Source organism: Mus musculus, chromosome 15, assembly GCF_000001635.26.
Source record: "Mus musculus strain C57BL/6J chromosome 15, GRCm38.p6 C57BL/6J".
In the NCBI taxonomy this organism is placed as follows: domain Eukaryota; kingdom Metazoa; phylum Chordata; class Mammalia; order Rodentia; family Muridae; genus Mus; species Mus musculus.
Window position 1 is genome coordinate 75,059,181 of NC_000081.6, and position 25,817 is coordinate 75,084,997.

The 25,817-nt window shown below is 44.0% G+C and overlaps 1 pseudogene; it reads left to right on the forward strand.

Annotated features, from left to right (window-relative positions):
* The first annotated feature begins 2,946 nt into the window (after window positions 1–2,946).
* Window positions 2,947–15,840, forward strand: Gm5960 (annotated as a pseudogene).
* Window positions 15,841–25,817: the final 9,977 nt, after the last annotated feature.

The window sequence follows — 25,817 nt, forward strand, 5'->3', positions numbered from 1 at the left end:
ATTACCATGGGGAAATTGGATTGTCTCTCTAGCAATGGATGTAAGCAGGATTATGTCTGGAGTGCACGAGATCCCTTAGGGCTTCTCTTAGTTCCATCATATCCTGTGATTAAAGTCAATGGAAAACTACAACAGCCCAATCCAAGCAGGATGACAAAGGATGCAGACCCATCAGGAATGAAGGCATGTGTCAATCCTCCAGGAAAAGAGCCTAAGCCTGCTGAGATGCTTGCTGAGGGTGGAGGAAATACAGAATGGGTTGTAGAGGAAGGTAGTTATAAATAACAGCTAAGTCCATGTAACAATTGGCAAAAATGAGGATTATAAAGTAATATGAATGTTTCTCTTTTATTTTGTTAAGAACACATTTGTCTTTCTCCAATTTCTGTGAAGTCAATTGGTATTTAAGTTGAGATACAAAAAAATGTTCCTAAGGGACATTGGCCCATTTAAATTTAAAAATGCATTTGGGATTATAGAGGGGATAGTTGTATCATGTTAGGCATATTCATGACCTTCTTATTGTTTCAAGTGGACATGAGACATTCTTTATGTCAAGTTGAGAAGGGATGGATTGTAGTGGCTATTCCTGGTTGTCAACTTGACGATATCTGGAATGCACTACCATCCTGAATTGGAAGGCTCTTCTATGACCCTGATCTTGACGCTGGGACATGCAAGTTTCTGACCTGAATCTTGGCATGGAGATCTTGAGGCATAGTGGCTATGAATCCCAGGAGACTAAAGCAAGGAGGTCTCTGAGTTCAAGGTCATCTGGGACAAAGCAAGGCCCAGATCTAGGCATTGTGGCACATACCTTTAATCTGGGCCACACCTTCTGCTGGAGTCTAACATAAGGACATTGGAAGAAGGAAGATTTTCTCGTTTGTCTGTTTGCCTTGTGGCACTGAATAATTGCTAGATCTTTGGACTTTCTTTCACAGGTTCTACTGACCATTGTTGGGGAGTTAGACTACAAACTGTAAGTCATTAACAACTTTCCTTACTATATAGAGACCACCCATAAGTTCTGTGATGCTAGAGAACCCTGACTAATTACAGGGGTTCAGTCCAGTATCATCAAGGTGGGAACATGACATCATCCAGACAGATGTGATGTTAGAGAAGTTTAGAGTTCCACCTCTTATTCTGAAGGCACCTAGAAGAAGACTGCCTTCCAGGGAGCTAATAAGAGGGTCTTAAACCCCACGTACACAGTGACACATCTACTGTAACAAGGCCATACCTCCTAACGGTACAACTCCCTGGGCCAAGCATATAAAAACCAGTACAAACAACAATACACAACTGAAGAAAGTTTAAAGCAGCTTTTCAACCTTCAAAATTTGCAGCCACATGTGTTGAAACCCTGAGCCCTAGCACCTAGCCTGGATTGTCACAGGGCTATTAACTAAGATAAAATGAGGCATTTAAAGAAGATCATTCCCAACTCAATTGATCTATGAATAGAGGAGATCAGGGCATGGAGATGTGCAGAGCTAACCACCTGAAGACTGGAGGAGAAGATGCCACCTGCTGGCCAAGCAGAGGAACTACCTCTGTCCACAAGGCTCTCAGGCTCTTACCTCCAACCCTCTGTAAGCCAGTCTGGCCTTGAACTTGAAGTCCTTTAGTACTGGGATCATAGGTGTGTTCTCCATGCCCTGCTCTCCACACCCTCTATTAAAGGATTTACCTGGAAAAGCAGAATGTTCCATCAGTAAGGTCCTGTAATAATAGGAAGAGCTAAGGGAGAAAGTCAGCCAAAATACAGGATATGAGGTCAACACACAAAGCCAGGGATTTTTTGTTTTTTATAGACTACCAAGGAAGAGCAAGAAGAAGTGAAGAGAACACTTCTTTTTACAATAACCTAGAGAAGAAGCAAACACCTAGGCATATGTTTAAACAAAGTGGCACAAGCTTAGGATATTAAAAGCAATGAAGTGAAATAAATGAAGGAAGGCCTAAAAATGGAAGTGTGTTTGAGGCTTAAAAATAGGAAATATTTTAATTAATTAATAATTACTATTTATTAATCGTGTATGTTTATGTGCACATGTGCGTGTAACAAGTGCATGTGTACAGGTCACAAGGCAACTTAAAGGAGTTCTTCTTCTACTGTGTGGATTCCAGGCTCAAACTCAGATTGTCAGGTGGAGGGTGGAGAGACAGGAGAGAAGGAAGGGAAGGAGAGAGGGAGGAGAGGGAGGAGAGGGAGGGAGGGAGGGAGGGAGGGAGGGAGGGAGGGAGGCAGGCAGGCAGGCAGGAAGGCAGGAAGGCAGGAAGGCAGGAAGGCAGGAAGGCAGGAAGGCAGGAAGGCAGGAAGGAAGGAAGGAAGGAAGGAAGGAAGGAAGGAAGGAAGGAAGGAAGGAAGGAAGGGAGGAGAGGGAGGGGATGAAAAAGGCAAGGAGTGGTTCCTACTGAAATTCACATGAAATTGGAAGAGTCACAGAATTTTCTGGTGCAATTCTATAATCCCAGGACTCCAAAGCCAGGGGAGATAGGATCAGAAGTTCAAGAGCATCCTCAAAGTCTTAGAATGTTCATGGGTTACTTGAAATTCTGTCTCAAACTAAACAAAACAAAACAAAACAAAAACAAAAACAAAAACAAAAACCAGTGTAATACAGACAGGTATGAGTAGAGTCGAGAAGCCCACACAAACCCATGTACATGCTGGGTGATTATTAACAGTAGGGCCATGTCTGTCCGTGTCGACAATAATAGTGTTTCCACAGCTGACTCTGGAATAGCTGAGTACTGTGAATGGAGTGATCCTTACCTCACACAACACACCAAAAAATTAGTAAAATAAAATAATTAAAATCATCAAATAGATCCATAGCTTCATCTCAAGAGCTAAGCAGTCACTCAATGACAAATTCTTCCGCTTTTAAGGAGGAAAGTTGTTTAATTTTCAGTTTTTGTGCTTCTTTGTTTCAGATAATGCCCTTCAAAGAAAGCCACTTAGAACCAGCCCAAAGCTCCTGTCTTCACTCATCCAGACCTTAAACTCGCTGGTTGTCATGATACATTCGGCCTCTAGGGGCGCTCCTCTCTGCAGTTGAATTTGGGATTTAGGCTGGGCCCCTTCTGCCCTGACATAGAGCTCAGCCTCCAAAGTCTAAGTCTCTCCCTTACCCTCCAGCTTTGTTTAGAAAGATGAGCTCCAGGACTCTCATTTCCTCTTTTTCCAGGCATATATGAGCAGTTTCTTTGGGGCAAAACCACTGCATTCAGTTACAAAACTACAGTTGTTACAAAACAGGAGAACTCCATGGACCTAGACTTGGTGATGGTGTCTTACATCAGAATCCAAGCAATAACAGAGACCCCGGACTTAGGAAAAAAGCCTTAAGCGGCTGTGGTTGTGCTGACCTGCAGTCCCAGCGCTGGGGACAGGCGAGCAGGAAGAACATGAGTGTGAGCCCAGCCTGGGCTGGGGAAGTGGCTCCTGAGGAAGAGCACTTACTGTTCAAACAGGAGGACGCATGGCCATAATCCCTGTGCCCAGGTAAAAAGCCCAGCGCGTCTGTGCTCTCTGTAAGCCTGCCTTTCTGTCCCTCCACAGGTAGTGTCACCATCCCTCCACAGACAATTTCATGCCTATTATGCAGACACCCTCGACCCCTCCCCCAACCCCTGACAGTCTTCCCTCCATCTTTACAAATTCATCTATTCTGGATACTTTGTGTAAACAGTGCCCAGCAGTGCACACCTTCTGGTCCTGGCTTCTTTCACATAGTCTAAGGTGAATGCCAAGTTCTGATCACTCAGCACTCTGTTGCTTTTTATAACAGAACCATGTCCCATTGTAGCCTGACTTTAGGTGAATTTGCCTTCCCAAGGGGGCTGTCTCTTGGCCAGGTGATTGACAGACCCAACTTAACTAACTCTCTTTAAAGGCAGAAGGGAGGACATTGATATAAATGTTCTATTTGGAGCACCTAGAATGTCCTGTCTCTTCCCAAGGCCAGGGGTATTATATTCTTTGCACTGGGCCTTAAGTAGTGGCAATCCAGATGTTTACCAGGAAATGGAGGTGGGGACTTCAAAGGAAAGTTGCAGCAAAGGAGCCTCACCGTGCACTGCATCATCTCCAAAGCTGGTAATAGAACAGCACGTCTGAGACTGTGTAGTAGTTACAATGTTGCAGGTTCAGGATTATTGTAATTTATCTTAGGGTTTCTTTACCAAGCTAAATGGCCATTTCTTGGCCACTTCTTTTCTGATGTAACATCCTGTGACTAACATAATCTTTAGGAATGCATTAATAAAACCCTAGCTTCCTCCAACCAGAAGCCCATGAGTCATCAGATGCCACCTGGAGCCTATAGCAGAGGTGTCCTGAATTCGCTGTAACCCCTTTACCTGATGTTTTCACTAGTGTGCTTGAAAAGTACCTCAATTGAGGACTTTTTTAAAATTGTTATTATAAAAATTCCATGTATATTGATACATGGAACTTGGGCTTGTTTGGTTTCAGACTGTGGATACTAGGGACTGATGTGCATATTTTACAAGCCAAAGTAGACCTGGCCTCTTGGTTCTCCTAGCATCCCTCAGCCCATACCTGGCATACCCTGTCCCCAACCCTGAACTGTCCAGCCCAGAGGCTGGGTTGCCCTTCACCAAGGCTCTTCTCTATATAATGCAGATGGGTCTCTCTCCCCCCTCCTCTCTCTCCTACTCTTCTTCTTGCTCATGATCTCACTATCCTCTTGTTTCAAATTTCTCTTTCTCTTTCTCTCTCTCTTCCTCCCCTCAGCAATTTCTCTGGCCTTGGTTCTTGGGGCCAGTGAACCTGCCTGAGAGTACCTTTCCAATAAACCAGCACACACACACACACACACACACACACACACACACACACACACATATACACACACACATTTACATATAATGTTTTGCAGTATCTGTCATAAATTTGCTCATTTCACTGTCAGAGAAATAACTTATCAAATTTAATCTAAGGCTTTCCCCAGACTAGCCTCATTCATATTTGGCTTCAAATGAACTCTCTTTTATCCTCTTTGAGGTGAGAGCTGAATTTTTGTGTCAAGAGGTCCAAAGATTCTATAGTTTTAAAGATCTCTATATCAGGTATTACTGGAAGCTCACCAGACATGGCCAGTCACACATTCCCACTGAGTATAAAGCCAAATTGAAGGTGTTTATTCCAGACATCTGGGACCACACCCAAGTGTTGGGTATCTACCTGTGACAGTGTCTAGAATATAGAGTTTTTAAAGTCTAAAATCACATCCTGGCATCTCAGGCAAGAGGAATAGAAGAAGTAAGCATTTTGAAGCAAGAGATTTTAACAGAAGATACCAAGCTCCATTAGCCAGTGGGGAGGTCGTGGTGAGGGTAAGAGGGGTTGAGGAGGTTGTTTCACACAAACCAGCAGTTTTACTAAAGGCTAGGATAAGTGACCAAGCACACCCTGACCTCTGGTTCCTAGAAGTAAGGTAGTCTTCAATCTATTCTCCATTAAGGAGTTTAGATTCTCGTTAAACCTGAAAATGGCCTTACTGAAGGTATAAGATGGAGGGACCTCAGCACTGTCTTGCCTGATCACACAGGTAGATAGAGATACAGAGCAAGTGTTTTCAGAACTAAAATGGACTGACATTTGTAAAGCTCTAACTCACATAAATAACAAGATAAAGAGTATATGAAAATGGCCATGAGGCTGTGAAGGGAAGGATCTAGTGCTTGTGACTGGCCAGGACCCAGCACCAAGCACCAACACATTATTCACATAAAAGGCTCCTGCGAAGATGCTTCCCCGTGGCTGCTGAACCTCAGACTGATACACACTGTCAGGTAACTTGGGGAGAAGAAGATCACTACCACAATTTGGAGCCAAATTTGAAACAAGTTTGATTTTTCTTGGGTACATATGAGAACTGGGTAGTGACTGTTATGTTTTATATAAAGAAACAGAAAACCAGGGATATGTTTGGTGGAAGCTTGGTATGGTGTGGAGGAAGGGTCTGCCTCTCTGCAGGCCCATGCTGAGGCATCCCTTCCCCTGAGGTACCATCCACAGGACTGTATACTACAGAATAAAGTTTATTTAGGGCGTGGGGAGGTGGATTGAGGGTGTAGAGACAGAGAAAGAGAGAGAGAGAGAGAGAGAGAGAGAGAGAGAGAGAGAGAGAGAGAGAGAGAGGAAGAGGAAGAGAGAGGGGGAGGGAGAGAGGGAGGGAGAAGAGAAGAGAAGAGAAGAGAAGAGAAGAGAAGAGAAGAGAAAAGACGAGAAGAGATGAGAAGAGAGGAGTATAGGTCAGCTATGAGCACATGGAGAGGGGGGAGTAGAATGGGGTGAGAAGGGTCAGAGGAGGAAGAGAGGAAGAGAACAAGAAAGAGAATGAGAAGGGGGCAAGCAGCCCCTAATAGTGAATCAAGCATAACAGGCAGTTGTAAGGTATCTGGGGGTGGGGCCTAGAAGAAGTGCTAACAAGGCCCATACCTCTGGACAGCTCTCCTAGAGCACTGCAAGATTGGGAATGTTCACGACCCAAATCAGGCTTGGACCTACTCAACTCCACAGAGACAAAAGCCAAGTCATGATAAAGCCAGTTAGGTTTCTGTTTCCCCACCAGAGAACTGTCTTCTTAGAAATCATGTGATTGGCAGTCTGATAACCTGCCTGATACACATGGAAGCCTCCTGACACAATGTGGCACCTCCTAAACTATCCCTTTCCTCCCCAGGCCCTGACTCAAGCTATATAATCTGGCCCTTCTACTTCAATAATGGGGATGTCCTTTTTAAAGAGTCTTCTGAATTATTTATACCCACCATCCCTGCAACACCCTGCTCCCAGCTGCTCTGCATCCTGAGACCACAGCCCATGGAAGAGGGGCAAGTGGCATTGGGAGGAAGTACACTTGGTTAACATGAAACCTTTGCTGTATGACTCAAGGGGGTGAGGGAGGAATATGTGACCTTATATTCTTTGTTTTTTAATTGTTTAATTTTTTATTAGGTATTTTCCTCATTTACATTTCCAATGCTATCCAAAAAGTCCCCCATACCCCACCCCCACACTCCCTACCCACTTTCTCCCACTTTTTGGCCCTGGCGTTCCCCTGTACTGAGGCATATAAAGTTTGCATGACCAATGGGCCTCTCTTTCCACTGATGGCCGGCTAGGCCATCTTTTGATACATATGCAGCTAGAGACAAGAGCTCCGGGGTACTGGTTAGTTCATAATGTTGTTCCACCTATAGGGTTGCAGATCCCTTTGGCTCCTTGGGTACTTTCTCTAGCTCCTCCATTGGTTGCCCTGTGATCCATCCAATAGCTGTCTGTGAGCATCCACTTATGTGTTTGCTAGGTCCCAGCATAGTCTCACAAGAGACAGCTATATCAGGGTCCTTTCAGCAAAATCTTGCTAGTGTATGCAATGGTGTCTGCATTTGGAGGCTGATTATGGGATGGATCCCTGGATATGGCAGTCTCTAGATGGTTGATCCTTTTGTCACAGCTCCAAACTTTGTCTCTGTAACTCCTTCCATGGGTGTTTTGTTCCCAATTCTAAGAAGGGGAAAGTGTCCACACTTTGGTCTTCGTTCTTCTTCAGTTTCATGTGTTTCCCAAATTGTATCTTGTATCTTGGGTATTCTAACTTTCTGGGATAATATCCACTTATCAGTGAGTACATATAATTTGAGTTCTTTTGTGATTGGGTAACCTCACTCAGGATGATGCCCTCCAGGTCCAACCATTTGCCTAGGAATTTCATAAATTCATTCTTTTTAATAGCTGAGTAGTACTCCATTGTGTATATGTACCACATTTTTTGTATCCATTCCTCTGTTGAGGGGCATCTGGGTTCTTTCCAGCTTCTGGCTATTATAAGTAAGGCTGCTATGAACATAGTGGAGCATGTGTCCTTTTTACCAGTTGGAACATCTTTTGGATATATGCCCAGGAGAGGTATTGCTGGATCCTCCGGTAGTACTATGTCCAATTTTCTGAGGAACCGCCAGACTGATTTCCAGAGTGGTTATACAAGCTTGCAATCCCACTAACAATGGAGGACTGTTCCTCTTTCTCCACATCCTCGCCAGCTTCTGCTGTCACCTGAATTTTTGATCTTAGCCATTCTGACTGGTGTGAGATGGAATCTCAGGGTTGTTTTGATTTGCATTTCCCTGATGATTAATGATGCTGAACATTTTTTCAGGTGCTTCTCTGCCATTCGGTATTCCTCAGGTGAGAATTCTTTGTTTAGCTCTGAGTCCCATTTTTTAATGGGGTTATTTGATTTTCTGGAGTCCACCTTCTTGAGTTCTTTATATATATAGGATATTAGTCCCTTATCTGATTTAGGATAGGTAAAGATCCTTTCCCAATCTGTTGGTGGCCTTTTTGTCTTATTGATGGTGTCTTTTGCCTTACAGAAGCTTTGCTGTTTTATGAGGTCCCATTTGTCAATTCTTGATCTTACAGCACAAGCCATTGCTGTTCTATTCAGGAATTTTTCCCCTGTGCCCATATCTTCGAGGCTATTCCCCACTTTCTCCTCTATAGGTTTCAGTGTCTCTGGTTTTATGTGGAGTTCCTTGATCCACTTAGATTTGACCTTACTACAAGGAGATAGGAATGGATCAATTTGCATTCTTCTACATGATAACCACCAGTTGTGCCAGCACCATTTGTTGAAAATGCTGTCTTTTTTCCACTGGATGGTTTTAGCTCCCTTGTCAAAGATCAAGTGACCATAGGTGTGTGGGTTCATTTCTGGGTCTTCAATTCTATTCCATTGGTCTACTTGTCTGTCGCTATACCAGTACCATGCAGTTTTTATCACAATTGCTCTGTAGTACAGCTTTAGGTCAGGCACGGTGATTCCACCAGAGGTTCTTTTATCCTTGAGAAGAGTTTTTGCTATCCTAGGTTTTTTGTTATTCCAGATGAATTTGCAGATTGCTTTTTCTACTTCGTTGAAGAATTGAGTTGGATTTTGATGGGGATTGCATTGAATCTGTAGATTGCTTTTGGCAAGATAGCCATTTTTACAATGTTGATCCTGCCAATCCATGAGCATTGGAGATCTTTCCATCTTCTGAGATCTTCTTTAATTTCTTTCTTTAGAGACTTGAATTTCTTATCATACAGATCTTTTGCTTCCTTAGTTAGAGTCACGCCAAGGTATTTTATATTATTTGTTACTATTGAGAAGGGTGTTGTTTCCCTCATTTCTTTCTCAGCCTGTTTATTCTTTGTGTAGAGAAAGGCCATTGACTTGTTTGAGTTAATTTTATATCCAGCTACTTCACTGAGGCTGTTTATCAGGTTTAGGAGTTCTCTGGTGGAATTTTTAGGGTCACTTATATATACTATCATATCATCTGCAAAAAGTGATATTTTGACTTCTTCCTTTCCAATTTGTATCTCCTTGATCTCCTTTTATTGTTGAATTGCTCTGGCTAGGACTTCAAGTACAATTTTTAATAGGTAGGGAGAAAGTGGGCAACCTGTCTAGTCCCTGATTCTAGTAGGATTGCTTCCAACTTCTCACCATTTACTTTGATGTTGGCTACTGGTTTGCTGTAGATTTCTTTTATCATGTTTAGGTATGGATCTTGAATTCCTGATCTTTCCAAGACTTTTATCATGAATGGGTGTTGGATTTTGTCGAATGTTTTCTCTGCATCTAAGGAGATGATCATGTGGTTTTTGTCTTTGATTTTGTTTATATAATGGGTTACGTTGATGGATTTCCGTATATTAAACCATCCCTGCATCCCTGGAATAAAACCTACTTGGTCAGGATGGATGATTGTTTTAATGTGTTCTTGGATTCGGTTAGCGAGAATTTTATTGAGTATTTTTGCATCAATATTCATAAGGGAAACTGGTCTGAAGTTCTCTATTTTGTTGGATCTTTCTGTGGTTTAGGTATCAGAGTAATTGTGGCTTCATAGAATGAGTTGGGTAGATTACCTTCTACTTCTATTTTGTGGTATAGTGTGTGCAGAACTGGAATTAGATCTTCTTTGAAGTGACCTTATATTCTTAACAGAGGTCATTCATTCTCTGAGAAGGGGAATAGGCTTGGCTAAGGTTGCACCTATTCTGTGTGACAGTAGTCAGGCTTCTGGCTAACTTGGAAGACAGGAGAGAGGGCTAGGTGTGTTCTAGTCTTGCATAAAGCCCTCTCTGCAGATGGCCTGGCCTCTCTAGCACAAGCCTGGCAACATCTGGTATCTCTAACTCTTAAGATTATACAAGTACACTGTATCCCTCTTCCTTAACGGTTAATTTAAGTGGTCTGTCAGTAATTTGGGCAGGAGTCCACCTCTAAGGGAAGCTAGCTCCCCAATAGTGGTGCTGGGCAGAAACTGGAGAACTCTTGAGAACCCCTAGTTTAAGCCTTTTAGAGAAACAGTGCTCTGCCCTGTGGTTATATGGCCTTTTCCTCCAAAAAGATGATGGGCCAATTGACATCCTGGAGTAGGGATAATGTTGACCCAGGAACCCTGGCAATGTAGTCAGAAGAGCAAAACAGCAACAGGTCTGTGATAATGGGCAGAACTCTCTATACTCAGAAGGGAGGACTGTCACCTGGGGCTCCAGCCATTAACCCTCCTGCCTTCTCCAACCACAAGTGGTCTCACAATATGCTAGAATATAGAGGAAACAGAAGATTAACTGAAGGAGGGGCTTGACACTGATTCCATGATGGGTTGAGACTTGGTGGTGACTTAGCTGCACAGAAATTATGCATAGCTTGTAAGTGTCCTCACCCATCCTCTGGAAAACTGCTCCATAAACTCACTGAATGTTAAAATTGGGAGGGATTGTCATAGATGCCCTATGTTTGTTTGCAGAGGCTTGCTGTCTGCTGCTCTTTGCTTCACATACACTTGTTCATGCATGAGCCAATATCTAGGGCTACACATGAAGAAATTAGACAGACACTGTTTCTTCTTTGCTCTCTTCCTCCTACCACTGTGCTGGGTTATGTGATGTTTGTGGCGAACATGGTCTGCTTGCGTAATAGATTATAGGGTAACAAGGCAGGGCATTTTTAATGGTGCTAGGGGAGAGGCTCAGGAGAGTAACAATTTAAACAGAACCATTGTGGATTGCATGAATTCCGGAGGGTTGACCCCGAGGATTTGAAGCAGTCTTTGGGTTTGATTTTCAGTCCTGGAAAGGTTGATGCTGCACTGTTCCTTGAGAATTCTGACTTCACCCTACAGAGTCTCTCTTTCTTCGATCGATCATCCTGCATAAACCAGAACATTGACACCAGAGTTGGATGTACATGCGGATCCAACCAGAGATGACACAAAGACCGAGACTCTATGTTCAGCCCTATGGCTTCCATCACGAGAATTTGCCTGATGGTCTCTGAGGCTCTGGCTTCCTTCTCTTTGCTGCCTTGCCTGCCCCTGTGCCCTCGTTAGTCCTCCAGTACCATGGTCCATTTCCAACTGCAGGGTCATCCCTCCCCAGCTGCTATACAAATCTAGCTAAGTCTTACACAATAAATATGTTGGCCTGAAGGAAGTAAGAACTGACCCCCCTCCCCACCTTAGGATGCCAGATAGGAGGAGCTAAAAGAAAGTATTTATTTCAGTCCACTTCTGACAGACCTTACCACTGTGCCTGCAACCTGGTCTGAGAGGAAGTAAGGACTGGTGTGAGGAGGGAGCTGCTAGGTGACAAAGGGAAGAGCCCTCAGGATAGGGCTGTGGTGGGAGTGGGATTAAGAAGGAAAAGCTGGGTGGGTGGTGGATGAGAGAAGTAGGCAGACATGTATTCCTCAGGGAAAGCTGTGTAGAGGGTTGGAGGGAGGGAGGATTGGATGCCTGAGCTCTGTGAGAGCCCAGGGATGTGATTGGCGATTTATTAACTGGCTCCGACTTCCAAGGTTTCATCTGTGTACCCTTTCTCCAAGGATGGACAGTTCTCACGCTACAAGGTCCTGTGTGCTCATCCTTCTTGTGGCCCTACTGTGTGCAGAAAGAGGTGAGATGGAAGATGAGAGAGAGGCAGGAGGGTACAGTAGAGATGGAAAAGGGCCTCAGGGTTGTGGGTACACCTGCACCTCCACTGTGTGCCCGGTGCACAAGGTGTGCTGGGGTCAGGGGATTGGGGATTGGCTTCCTGGGTGAAGTTCCCTGCCCTGGGGTGCTTTACTGGGTCTGTAAACCTGCAAGTGACAGCCTTGCAACCACCACCACAAACCAGAAGGACTGAGACCTCACTACCTCGTGGACCTCACTACCTGTGCTACAAACCATGGCTACCAGAGCAGCCTGTTTTGAGACTCTACCCTGCTGCCCTGGCCTCCCAGTCAGGACACTGGCCTGTGTGCATGCAAACTGGCAGAGGCTACTTTTCTTGACCCGGCTGCCAAGTCAAGTTGTTTGGAATCCTTAACTCTTGGCATTTGACTTTTTCTTATGCCCAGCCCATGCCACATGAGGCCCCAATGCTAGAACTTTTCTACTCTAAGAGGTCTGAGATCTCAGACACCCCTAGACTTCTAGTTACATCTGAGTTACAGGAGGTCTCACGGTGAGCCTCAGTTTGAGCTGGACTCTGGAAAGTTCAGTGCTCTGTCATGCTCCAGTACCCAGGGCTCAGCTCTGCAGGTGTAGGGTTGGGCAGGTCAGAAAAGTCCTCCCCATCTTGTGGCCCCACTACCTACTTATACACCCACTCACAGCTTCAGCAGACATTTGGTGTCTATGTGTTCCCAATATGGTGACTGCCTCTCTAATACCCCTTTGGGTGCAGGCCCCTCTTGTGGGCCTGGGTAGCTGAGACAGCAGTACCGAGCATAATTGAACAATGGTGACTCTTGGTTCACTTATACTTTTGATGGAGGTGACTTAAGTAAACACACTCTAGAGGAGGGGTCTGGGCTAGGAATGGCATGCTCTATCCCTCATGCATTGGCTTCTCTCTCAGCTCAGGGGCTGGAGTGCTACCATTGCCCAGCTGACCCACCAGAGTCTTCCTGCAATACCACAACCTGCCCCTTCCCTGATGGATTCTGTGTTACTCAGGAGGCAGAAATTATTGTGGGTAAGTTCTTTGTGGCCTATATAGAGAGGGCTGAGGGTGGAGAAAATATCATGTCTGGGCACTTGTTATGGACCATGGTTCTCCTCCCTCCAAGTAGAGCGCTGCTGGGGCTGGAGTGGGACTCCTGCAAAGTGGTGGCTGTCGGGGTCCAGGGATGTGCTGAGATGTGGATCATAAAGCAGGGCTGCCCATTGGCATGCATGGTGTTCATCATCCTGCTCTGTCACCAGTGCAGTCATGTGATGCTCCTGCCTGTACTTTATGTCTAGGGTCTCACTGGCTCACTGACAGACCAGGAGAGCTGGAAGCATCTAATGAGCCTTTGCATATAATGAAGGAATCTGGAGCTTAGGCTGAAGGAATGACTTAGGAATGTTGATAAAACAAGAACTTAGGACATATCAGATCCATCGCAGTGCCGGTTTCCAGGCATATCCTCCAGCTAGACAAGACAGGAGCAACCCCGCCCTGCTATCCAGTTTCCTGTTCCTGACCACAGCCTGCCTGCCTCCTGGAGCAGGTCTCCTAGCTATAACTGCCTGGGGAACTGCAAGAGTCTAAGAGGCTGATTGCCCTTCTTGCTGTGCACTGTGTGATCTTACATGTGCTGTGTCTTTGTGTCTGTGTGTGTCTATAAATATGGGTCCACATGTATGAATTATGTAATGTAATGTATGCAAAGCTAGGAGGACACCCTTAAGTATCATTTACCAGGCACTGTCTACTTGTTTTAAGCAAATGAGTTTTGGTTCTCCTGTAACTGGAATTAGGGATGGGTGCAAACCACCCAGTGGGGTCTGGGGACAAAACCCTGGGCTTCTGTAGGAACAACAAGCGCTTTTAACTGCTGAGCTGTGTCTCCAGTCTGAACCATAATGTTTTTAGAGACAATATCTTTCACTGGGACCTAGAATTTGTCAAGAATGCTAGGGGTGGACAGGAGGGAGGTAGCAGAGAGTTCCAGGACCTCCTGATTCCCTGCCCCAGCATAGAGATCATAACCAGCACTCCCATGCTTGGCTGGCTCTTTACGTGGTTGCTGCGGATTGAACTTGGGTCCTTAGGCTTCCATGTGGCCAGCACTTCACTGACTGAGCTGCTTCCCCAGCACATTGTATGTAAGGGCACCTGTGGACACATGTGTGGATGCATGTACAGGAGAGGTACAAGTGTTTGGGACCCAGGAGTTGATGGGTAACTTCTGTGATGATATTTTATTTACTGGGGAAGAGTCTCACACTGAACACGAGGGTTGCATGTTAAGCTGCTCTAGCCTGTGAGTTTACTTGGGGATCTTCATCTTTGTGTCCTGAGCATAGTGATACAAGTAAGCCACCATGCCTGGCCATGTTTTGATGGACTCTACTGATGGGAACTGGGGGCTCATCCTTGTGCACACAAGCCCTTTAAACATCAAGCCTCCTTACCAGCCCATGGTTTTGATTTTGATTCATTTGTTATTTGAGACAGGTTCTCACTCTAGCCCCAGTATATCTTAGAAGAGCAGTTTGGAATTGAACTCATAAAAATTCTCCTGCCTCAGTCTTCCAAGTTCTGGGATGACAAATCTGAGCTACTATGTCTGGCTTCAACATGCCTTAGAGACAAGTCTGGGTCATCCAGACCTGGTGGCATGTGGCCTAGATACTGGGATGCTCTTTTGTTCCTGCATAAGAAGTGAGTCACACAATTGCATATGCCAGCAAGATTTTGCCGACAGGACCCTGATATAGCGTACTCTAGTGAGGCTATGCCAGTGCCTGGCAAATACAGAAGTGGAGGCTCAGAGTCATCTATTGGATGGAACACATGCCCTCCAATGGAGGAGCTAGAGAAAGTACCCAAGGAGCTGAAGCGGTCTTTAACCCTATAGGAGGAACTAACCAGTACCCCCTGAGCTCCTGTCTCTAGTTGCTTATGTAGCAGAAGATGGCCTAGTGGGCCATTATTGGGAAGAGAGGCCCCTTAGTCTTGCAAACTTTATATGCCCCAGTAGAGGGTTATACCAGGGCCAGGAAGCAGGAGTGGGTGTGTTGGAAAGCATGGTGGGGGCAGGGTATAAGAAAGTTTTGCGATAGAATTTGAATAGTAAATGAAGAAAATATCTAATAAAAAATAAATAAAGTAAATAACTGATAAAAAAAAAGAAGTGAGTCACTCAGATATCTTGCAGACTCTCACAGAAAGAAAGTAAAGAGCCGTCAGTGCCTTTCTTACTGCCCTGCTGATCTTGAAAATAAGCTGATCCTGGATCCTAAGCTCAAGCTGAAGATTTACTGCTGCAAGGAAGACTTCTGCAATGCAGCAGTTCCCACTGGACCATGGACCTGGACCATGGACAGAGGTGCTACTGTTCACCCTGAGCTCAGTCCTCCTGCAGACCTTGCTGTGATGGTCCTCCCAATGACCCCCACCCTTGTCCTTTTATCCTCATGTGCAACCACTCTTTCCTGGAGTCCTCTAGTGATGAATTATGAGTTATAGAAGCTCCAAGGTGGGAGTAGTGTGTGAAATACCATGTTTTGCCTTTATAGCCCTTGCTGGGTAGGTGCCCCACTCCTCTCTAAGGCTTTCAGATCTGTACTTCCTGGAATGTTATTTTGTTGTGGCTTGCAATTCCTGGCCCTGGAGGATGTGGCCAGCACAGGCATGAGCCAGTATTCCAAGGTGTTATGCCATCACCATCCATACATAAGTATCTGGGGTCCTGCAGGGTTCCCATATGTGCCGGTCAATGTCCCCCTTTTGAGTCCAATAAACCCTTCATTCTCCGAGCCAAGATCTCCTGTTTGCCTATGTTACACTGAGTCCACTGAGTCCTTCCTGCCAGTTCACATCTCTGCCCTTTCAGCCTGTCATACTAACTAGTTCATGTTACCCAGCTCAGAGTGGGGGACCTCTTGGATTTGGTGGGCTACCGAAAGGGCTGATACTGGGGAAAGAGAGAGGGACATAAAGAGCACTGTGCTTCATCTGCAGAGGCAAATTCTCTTGCTGAACCCACAGTTTGTGTTGTGGCTGGTTTAGACTTCTGTTCTCTGCCTGGTGAGCAATGGTTGCACTGTGCCTTCTTTATGTAACCATCTCCCTTCACACCCCCATTGGTGGAGATAGAATCCAGGGCCTTATGCGTGTGAAGAAGCATCATCAAGCCACACATCAGCACAGGGCACTTCCAAGGAGCACTTGCTTGTGGTGGGGAAGCCCAGGAGATGAGCAATCAATGGTGGGTAGGGCTTACCCTGTCAGATTCTGTTAGACCAAAGGTGGAAGCTGTTTCCTGCAGGGGCTTTTGGCTTACTTCCTCTGAAATATAATGACTGGATATAGTTCAGTGTAGATCACTACCTGGTGATCTTTTCCTGTCTGATGAGCCAGGCTTAGCCTGCATCTTCAAGTATTTATTTTTTAACTTCCCCAGACCAGTTCCCTTTAAAACCTTGACCATTGCTTCTAGGTTATAAAATTCATCCTTTCAGAGATATCCTTTATTTTACAACAGCCTAAGTCACTATCTAATCTTTGGACCAGGACAACCCTGACACCAGTAGTCATTACATTCACCTCAAACCAGTTGTTCTTCCTAGATCATTATCTTGAGCATTGCTTCTAAGTCAACAAGAAACCATCTTATGGATGAAGCTATATGTAAAGATCTTCAATATAAACATGTCTTAAGCTTTACTGTACTCATGGAGCTGAGTTGATCATCATCTGAACACTTTTTCCAAGTGTGTGCTGTGCCTAATTAAATATGGATAAAATACAATGATCTGGGTCAGACTCTAGAAGTCTTAGCCCAGCACTGGTATTAAAATCAGGCTCTTTGGAGTTTTATTCATACCTCAGCCTTACTATTATTTTCCCCCACCTATTTTATACTCTTTGGAAACACACACACACACACACACACACACACACACACACACACACACACACAACTCATACACACAAACACACACACACGTTGAAAGTAGATTTAATAGATGAGTAAGTTGCAACCCCAAAGCCATCTTGAGTACACTGTGAGGAAGAATTAGGGCCGAGGTTAGACGTAAGAGGTTAGAGGTTAGAGGTTAAAGCACAGAAAAGCAGACCTGGCCAAAGGAGCATCTAGCTGAGCACTGTCCAATTCTTCAAGGCTATCTATTCAGTGGAATCCAAAGCCTGAGACCCCATGCCCCCTTTAGTCTTCCACGAACATCCACTTGTGTATAACCAGATCCTTGGTCTTGATGGAGAAAGGAATCTGTGGATGGGCCTGAAATTAAAAGCAGAAAGAAAGGTGCTCAAGGAAAGAATAAGTGATACAAGGGAAATGGTTAGGGGTTTCACAGGTCTGAGTGGTATAAATGGTGCATTATGTACCGTCATAAGACGGAAGCAAATTGCAGGCTTTTTGAGTGGAGGTCAAATACGAGTTAACTTCCTAAGACCTCCCTGGGTAACTGACATACTGCTTGGCAGAGAGAGACAGGCACATGGTTAATGGATATCCTGATTGACAAGTTGAGACATGAATGCTAGGCACGTTACCCTGACACAGTAAATAAACCATCCAGCTAAGGTCTAGGCACATTGTTAAGGCCAAGTAACTATTACCTGGAAATAGTTTGGAAATTGTAGCCTGGAAACTTGTGCCATTACATATTGTACAAATTTTCTTATTTGCTGTTACTAGGAAGCTTTCTCATGCTCTGTTTGAATGTAGATTCTGTTATATTCAGTTTTGGTGTTTTGAGAAACCAATCATTGCAGAAGTCAGTTAGAATTGATTTATATAGTTAGCCACAATAACACTGGACCTGAACCAAACCACCTGGTAGCACTTCCTGCATCTATGTAAAATCTTTTATGATTTTGCCCCTGGGATGGACCCCAAAATAAGAGAGACACCTGCACCAATATGAGAATCGAAATGGTGACCAAGCCAGCTCAGTCAGTCAACAGGGTCTCAATGGATGGAATGAGGATCAAAAAGAAGAAAAAAATTAGACAATACTATAACATGACTCCAGCCAGTGTTGAGGCTGATGCAGGCTCATTTTTTTTAACATCTACTTGTATATCCTTCTAGGTACAGACAAAGAATATGATCCGTTCTTTTTGTTGTTGTTGTTGTTTGTTTGTTTTTGTTTTTTTGTTTTTTTTGTTTGTTTTTTTGAGACTGGGTTTCTCTGTATAGCCCAGGCTGTCCTGGAACTCACTTTGTAGACCAGGCTGGCCTCAAACTCAGAAATCTGCCTGCCTCTGTGTCCCGAGTGCTGGGATTAAAGCCGTGCTCCACCACGCCCAGCAATCAGTTCTAAGGCATAAAAAAGATAGTGAAGAACAAATGAGACAATAATCAAAGTCCCATGGTATTCATGGACGTATCAAGATGATCAACATCTTGAGCCTAATTTCTTGTCCTAGCCCAATGTCAAATTCTTGCCAATATCCTTGAAGCAGCACCAAGAGCTCTCCACAATTTGGAATAAGACTTCCATTTTTAGTAGGGGTCAAATAAAGTTTAAGTTCCCAAGACCTCCCTGTGAAGGGAGGACATCCTACTAGGCTGAAGGAGACATGTATGTGGGTATCTGGCATTGCGGCTGGCAAATTAAAATATGAATGATAGCAGACAATTCACCCAGTGATACAGCAGTCACCTGACTATAGGCAGTAAAGGAAAAAGGCCTATAGGAAAACTACAATCTGATCACATAATCATGTGTACAAAGAGAGAATAATTTATCAGTGACCAACAAAAAAAGCCAATGTTGGGGACCTGCATTACCTGCAAATTCTTTGTCAGTCCCTTGAAGATGGATGTGGTGAGCGCATGAGTCAAAGTGAGCACCTAAGGAAACAAGTTAGGGTGAGGTCAGGGTGAGGGTTGACCTGTTAGAGACCATCCTGTGGGAAAGCGAGCCCTTCACAATCTCTCTGATAGGCCAAATGGCCTCGTGCTAGGAGCTGGTTATCACTCCCTCCTCCCTATTCCCTTCCTGGCACCTGAGGCTGTAAAAGCTGAATTATAGTTCCCTCTTCCCCATCCATTCTGACTCCCATGCCATCCAAGAACATGAGTTATGCCTGAGCCTGGCCTGACACCCCAAGGCTGTCAAGGAGGATCTATGTTCCGGAGATAAGATGCAGAGTACCCGCAGCCTGGAGCCGGACTTCGGCCCTCATATCAGCAGATGCCCGCTTCTTTGTTCTTTGTAAAATTCCCCCTCGACCCCTCCCTATTCCCCCGCGATGTATGCTTTAAAACAAGGCACCTCAGCCTAATAAATGGAGACCTTGATAGGCACCCTTCTTGGTCTCTGCTTCTCCTTCCCTTCCTCCCATTTTCTTCCAGGTTTGCAGTCCCCCTCACACCCACAAATAACGGAATCCCTCGGGATGGGATATTGACCGTTCAATTATTCCCAGTTGGGAGTTGGGCAAGTAGTGCGTGATCATCTCCTAACACCAGAGATAACCAGATAGCAAGAGACAAGGGCAAAAACATAAATGACACAAACCAAGTCTGCTTGGCCTCATCAGAGCCCAGTTCTCCCAACACAGCAAGCACTGGATAGCCCAATACACCAGAAAAGCAAGACTCTGATTTAAAATCACATCTCATGGTAATATAGTGTTGCGGTAAATCTCCTCCCAAATATGCCCCAGCAATGAAAACACAACATAGTTAATATGACTACATGCTGTGCGCATAGATTGGGCAGATATACTGCTACATTACCATCTTCCATAGCTTATGAGACCCCTTAGAACTTGTGGTTTCTCCAGGCCATGTGCTTCTGCTCTGCTTTTCTCCTTTTTCCTCCTCCTCTGCATCCTCTCCCTCTTCCATTTTCTCATTCTTCTCTCTCTCACCTTCGACTCCACTTTCCCTTTTATCTGCACAATCATCAGCTCTCCTTTATTTTACAAATTAAGGTGGGAAGTAGGTTTACAGGAAATTACCTGAGTGCTGACTCATTCCTGGTTCACAACCCCTCACAGGAGAACAGATTTAACATAAAATATAATTAGCCCCAGGGCTATCCACACCTATAGAGAACTTTAAGAAGGACATAAATAACTCCCTTAAAGGAATACAGGAGAACACAGTTAAGCAGCTAGACACCCTTAAAGAGGAAACACAACAATCCCTTAAAGAGTTACAGGAAAACATAATCAAAAATAACAAAACCATCCAGGATCTAAAAATGGAAATAGAAACAATAAAGGAATCACAAAGGGAAACAACCCCGGAGTTAGAAAACCTAGGAAATAGATCAGGAGCCATAGATGCAAGCATCACCAAGAGAATATAAGAGATAGAGGAGAGAATCTCAGGTGCAGAAGATACCATAGAAAACATTGACATGGCAGTGAAAGATAACACAAAAAGCAAAAATCTAACCCAAAACATCCAGGAAATCCAGGCACAAAGAGAAGACTAAACCTAAGGATAATAGGTATAGAAGAGAGTGAAGATTACCAACTTAAAGGGCCAGTAAATATCTTCAACAGAATCATAGAAGAAAACTTCCCTAACCTTAAAAAAAGAGATGTTCATGAACATATAAGAAGCCTACAGAACTCCAAATAGACTCCACCAGATAAGAGATTCCTCCTATCACATAATTATCAAAACACCAAAGCACTAAACAAAGAAAGAATTTTAAAAGCAGTAAGGGAAAAAGATCAAGCAACATATAAATGCAGACCTATCAGAAATACACCATAATTTTTACCAGAGACTATGAAAGCCAGAAGATCCTGGACAGATGTTATACAGACCCTAAGAGAACACAAATGCCACCCCAGTCTACTATACCCAGCAAAACTCTCAATCACCATTGATGGAAAAAACAAGATATTCAATGCAAAACCTAATTTACACAATATCTTTCCACAAATACAGCCTATACAGATTATAGATGGAAAACACCAACAGAAGGAATGAAAAAGCAAGAAAGTAATCTATCAACAAACCCACACAAACATAATTCCACCTCTAACCAGAAAACTTGTAATCTCTGCAGTCAGGTGGCACAGACAGGCAGATCTTTGTGAGTTTAAGGCAATTCTGGTGTATATAGTGAGTTTCAGGACAGCCAGAGCTACACAGAGAAACCCTGTCTCAGAAAAACAGAGGGATAGGGTGGTCCAGCAGTTAAATTAGATGCTACTAAAAGGCAGGTGATTAATGGAGTTTTGACTGATATCTGACTCACAGTAGGTCCAGTAGGTCATAGAATACATCCTGTGGTTATTTCCCAAATTCCAGAAAGTATAAGTGGAATAGATATACTTAGAAATTGGCAGAATTCTCACATTGGTTCCCTGACCTGTGGAGTGAGGGCTATTATGGTTGGAAAGACTAAATGGATGCCTTCAGAGTTGCCTCTACCAAAGAAAATAGTGAATCAAAACCAGTATGGTATTCCTGGAGGAATTGCAGAAATTAGTACTACTATCAAGGACTTGAAAGATGTTCCCACCACATCTCCCTTTAACTGTCCTATGAGGCAAGAGCATTAGCCATGTGGATTATGGAGAATGGCAGTTGGCTATGGAAAACTAAATAAGGTAGTAACTACAATTTCATCTGCTGTACCATCAGTAGCTACATTACTTGAGCAAATTAACACATCTCCTGGCACCTGGTATACATCTATTGATCTAGCAAATGCCTTCTTCTCAGAACTTGTCCCTAAGGACCACGAGAAGCAATCTACTTTCAGTTGGCAAGGAAGCAGTATATATTTACACTTTTGTCTCAATGATATTGTACCTCTACAGCCCTGTGTTATAATGTCGTTAGAAGGGATCTTGATCATTTGTCTCTTCCACAAAATATCACATGGGTATACTTACTATATTGATGACATTATGTTGATTGGACCACGTGAGCAGGAAGTAGCAATCACTTTGGACTTATTGGTAACACATATGCATATCAGAGGATGGGAAATAAATCCAACCAAAATTCAAGGGCCATCTACCTCAGTGAAATTCTCAGGAGTCCGGTGATGTGGAACATGCAGAGATGTTCTTTCTAAGATGAAAGATAATTTACTGCACCTGGCCCCTCCTACCTCCAAGAAAGAAGCACAACATTTCATGGGTCTATTTGGATTCTAGAGACAGCAAAATCCCCACTTGGGTATGTTGCTCAAGAGCATTTACCAAGTGACTCAGAAAGCTGCTAGCTTTGTGTGGGGCCTGGAAGAGGAGAAGGCGCTCCAACAGGTCCAGGTTGCTGTGCAAGCTTCTTTACCACTAGGACCATATGACCCAGCAGACAGGATGGTATTTGAGGTGTCAGTGGCAGATGGACATCATGTTTGGAGCCACTGGCAGGCCCCTGTAGGTGAATAACCGAAGAGACCTTTGGGATTTTGGAGCAAAGCTCTAACATTATCTGCAAACAACTATTCTCCCTTTGAAAAATTGATCTTGGCTTGCTATTGGGCCTTAGGCAAAACTGAATGTTTGACAATAAGACACCTAGTTACCATGCAACCTGAATTGCCCATCATGAGCTGGGTGTTATCAGACCCTCCAAGTCATAAAGTGAGATGTGCACAACAGTGGTCTATAACCAAATAGAAGTGGCTTGTACATGATCAGGCCTGAACTGGTGCCAAAGGCACAAGAAAGTTCCACGAAGAAGTTGCTCAAATGCCTATGGTTTCTACCACTGTTACAGTGCCCTCTGCTCCAAAGCATGTAACTATAGCCTCATGGGATGTTCTGTATGATTGGCTGACCAAAGAAGGGAAAAGTAAGACCTAGTTCCCTGATGGCTCTGTTCATTATGCAGATGAAGTGGACACCTGCAGCATTACAACCCCTTTCCAGGACAACCCTAAAAGATACAGGTGAAGAAAATCTTCACAGTGGGCAGAACTTTGGGAAGTACTCATGGTATTACAAGTTGTTTGGAAGAAGAAATGGCCAGATGTACCATTGTTCACTGACTCATGGGATGCAGCCAATGGGTTGGCTGAATGGCCAGTGACTTGCAGAGATCACCATTGGAAAATTGGTGAAAAGACATCTGGGGAAGAAGTATGTGGATAGATCTCTCCAAATGATCAAAGGATGTGAAAATATTTGTGTCCCATGTAAATACTCACAAAAAGGTAACTTCAGCTGAGGAGTTCAATAATCAGGTGGATAAGATGACCCATTCTGTGGACAGTAAGCCTCTTTCTCCAGCCATCCCTGTCATTGCTCAAAGGACACATGAACAAAGTGCCCATGGTGGCCGAGATCAAAGTTATGTTTGGACTCAACAACATGGACTTCCAATCACCAAGGCTGACCCGGCTACAGCTGCTGCTGAATGTCACATCTGCCAACATCAGAGACGACACTGAGCCCCAGATATGGCACTATTCCTAGAGGTAACCTGCTAGCAACATGGTGGCAGGTTGACTACATTTGACCACTTCCTCCATGGAAAGGGTAACATTTTGTTCTTACTGGAGTAGAACCTTAATTCCTTTAATGGATTTGCCTTTTATGGAGGTAATGTTTCTGCCAAAACCACCATCCCTGGACTAACAGAATGCCTTATCTATCATTGTGGTATTCCAGACAGTATTGCTTCTGACCAAGGAACTAATTTTAATGCCAGAGAAGTGTAACAGTTATAGCATGATCATGGAATCCAGTAGTTGTACCATGTTCCCCATCATCCTGAAGCAGTTGCTTCAGTTGGTTTGTTAGGAAGATGGAATGGCCTTTTGAAGATGCACTTACAGCACCAGTTCTGTGTCAGCAGCATGGAGGGCTGGGGCAGAGTTCTTCAGAAGGCAGTTGATGCTTTGAATCAGCATATGATATGTGGTATGGTTTCTCCCACAGCCAGGATCCATGGGTGTAGGATCAAGAGGTGGAGAAGGGAATAGTTCCACTCACTATCAGTCCTAGTGACCCTCTAGGAAAATATTTGCTCCCTATCCTCACAATTCTAGGTTTTGTTGGCCTAGAAGTTTTGCTTCCAGATGGGGTAGTGCTCCTATGAGGAGCCACAACAAACATGCCATTGAACTGGAAGCTCAGACTTCCCCCTGGTCATTTTGGGCTTCCAATGCCATCAAAACAACAGGCTAAGAAAGGATTAACATTGCAAATAGGATGGATCCCCAGGTGAGTCAGCCTCTAGATGGTCCTTTCCTCAGTCTACTCCACACTTTGTCTCTGTAACTCTTTCCCGGGTGTTTTGTTCCCCACTTATAAGATAGATAGAAGTATCCACACCATGGTCTTCCTTCTTCTTGAGTATCAGGTGGTTTGTGAATTGCATCTTGAATATTCAGAGTTTCTGTGTTTCTTGGCTAATATCCACTTATTAGTGAGTGCATATTACGTGTGTTCTTTTGTGATTGGGTTACCTCACTCAGGATGATATCCTCCAGATCCATCCATTTGCCTACAAATTTCATAAATTCATTGTTTTTAATAGCTGAGTAGTACTCCATTGTGTAACTGTACCACATTTTCTGTATCCATTCCTCTGCTGGGGTTCTTTACAGCTTCTGGCTATTATAAATAAGGCTACTATGAACATATTGGAGCCTGTGTCCTTTTACATGTTGGAACATTTTCTGGGTATATGCCCAGGAGTGTCATTGCTGGGTCCTCAGGTTGTATTATGTCCAATTTTCTGAGGAACCTCCAGAATGATTTCCAGAGTGTTTGTACAAGTGTGCAATCCCACCAGCAATGGAGGAGTGTTCCTCTTTCTCCACATCTTCTTCAGCATCTTCTGTCACCTGAGTTTTTGATCTTAGCCATTCTGACTGGTGTGAGGTGTACTCTCAGGTTTGCTTTGAGTTGCATTTCCCTGATGACTAAGGATGTTTAACATTTTTTTAGGTGCTTCTCAGCCATTCGGTATTCCTCAGTTGAGACTTTTTTGTTTAGCTCTGTACCCCATTTTTAATAGAGTAAATTGTTTCTCTAGAGTCTAACTTCTTGAGTTCCTTGTATATATTGGATATACACCAAGCCCAGACACTGTTTTGGATGACAACAAGTGCTTGCTGACGGGAGCCTGATATAGCTGTCTCCTGAGGGACTCTGCCAGTGCTTCACAAATACAGAGGTGGATGCTCACAGCCATCCATTTGACTGAGCACAAGGTCCCCAATGAAGGAGCTAGAGAAAAGACCCAAGGAGGTGAAAGGTTTTGCAGCCCCATAGGAGGAACAATAATATGAACTAGCCAATACCCCCAGAGCTCCCAGGGACTAAACCACCAACCAAAGAACACACATGATGGGACTCCTATCTCCAGGTGCATAGTCAGCAGAGGATATCCAAGTTGGACATCAATGGGAGGAGACACCCTTTGTCCTATGAAGGCTCTATGCCCCAGTGTGGGGGAATGCCAGGGCCAGGAAGGGAGAGTGGGTGGGTTGCTGAACGGGTTGTGAGGGGGAGGGTGTTTTTAAGAGAGAAAACCAGGAAAGGGGATAACATTTGAAATGTAAATAAAGAAAATATCCAATAAAATAAAATAAAATAAAATAAAATAAAATAAAATAGTGAGCTAGGAAAAAAAAAGAAATTCAATTAAATGTTTATTATACAAAAGAGAGGGGTGGGTGGGTAAAAAGGCAAAGACTGTGATTTAAAAAAAAAAAACTAATGCTTCTTAGTACAAAATTTCTGAGTTATCTTGCTTTTTGTTAAAATTTGACCAGAAGGTACTCCAGTGCATGTGTTCATTACTGTGAAGTAAAAAATCCTATGA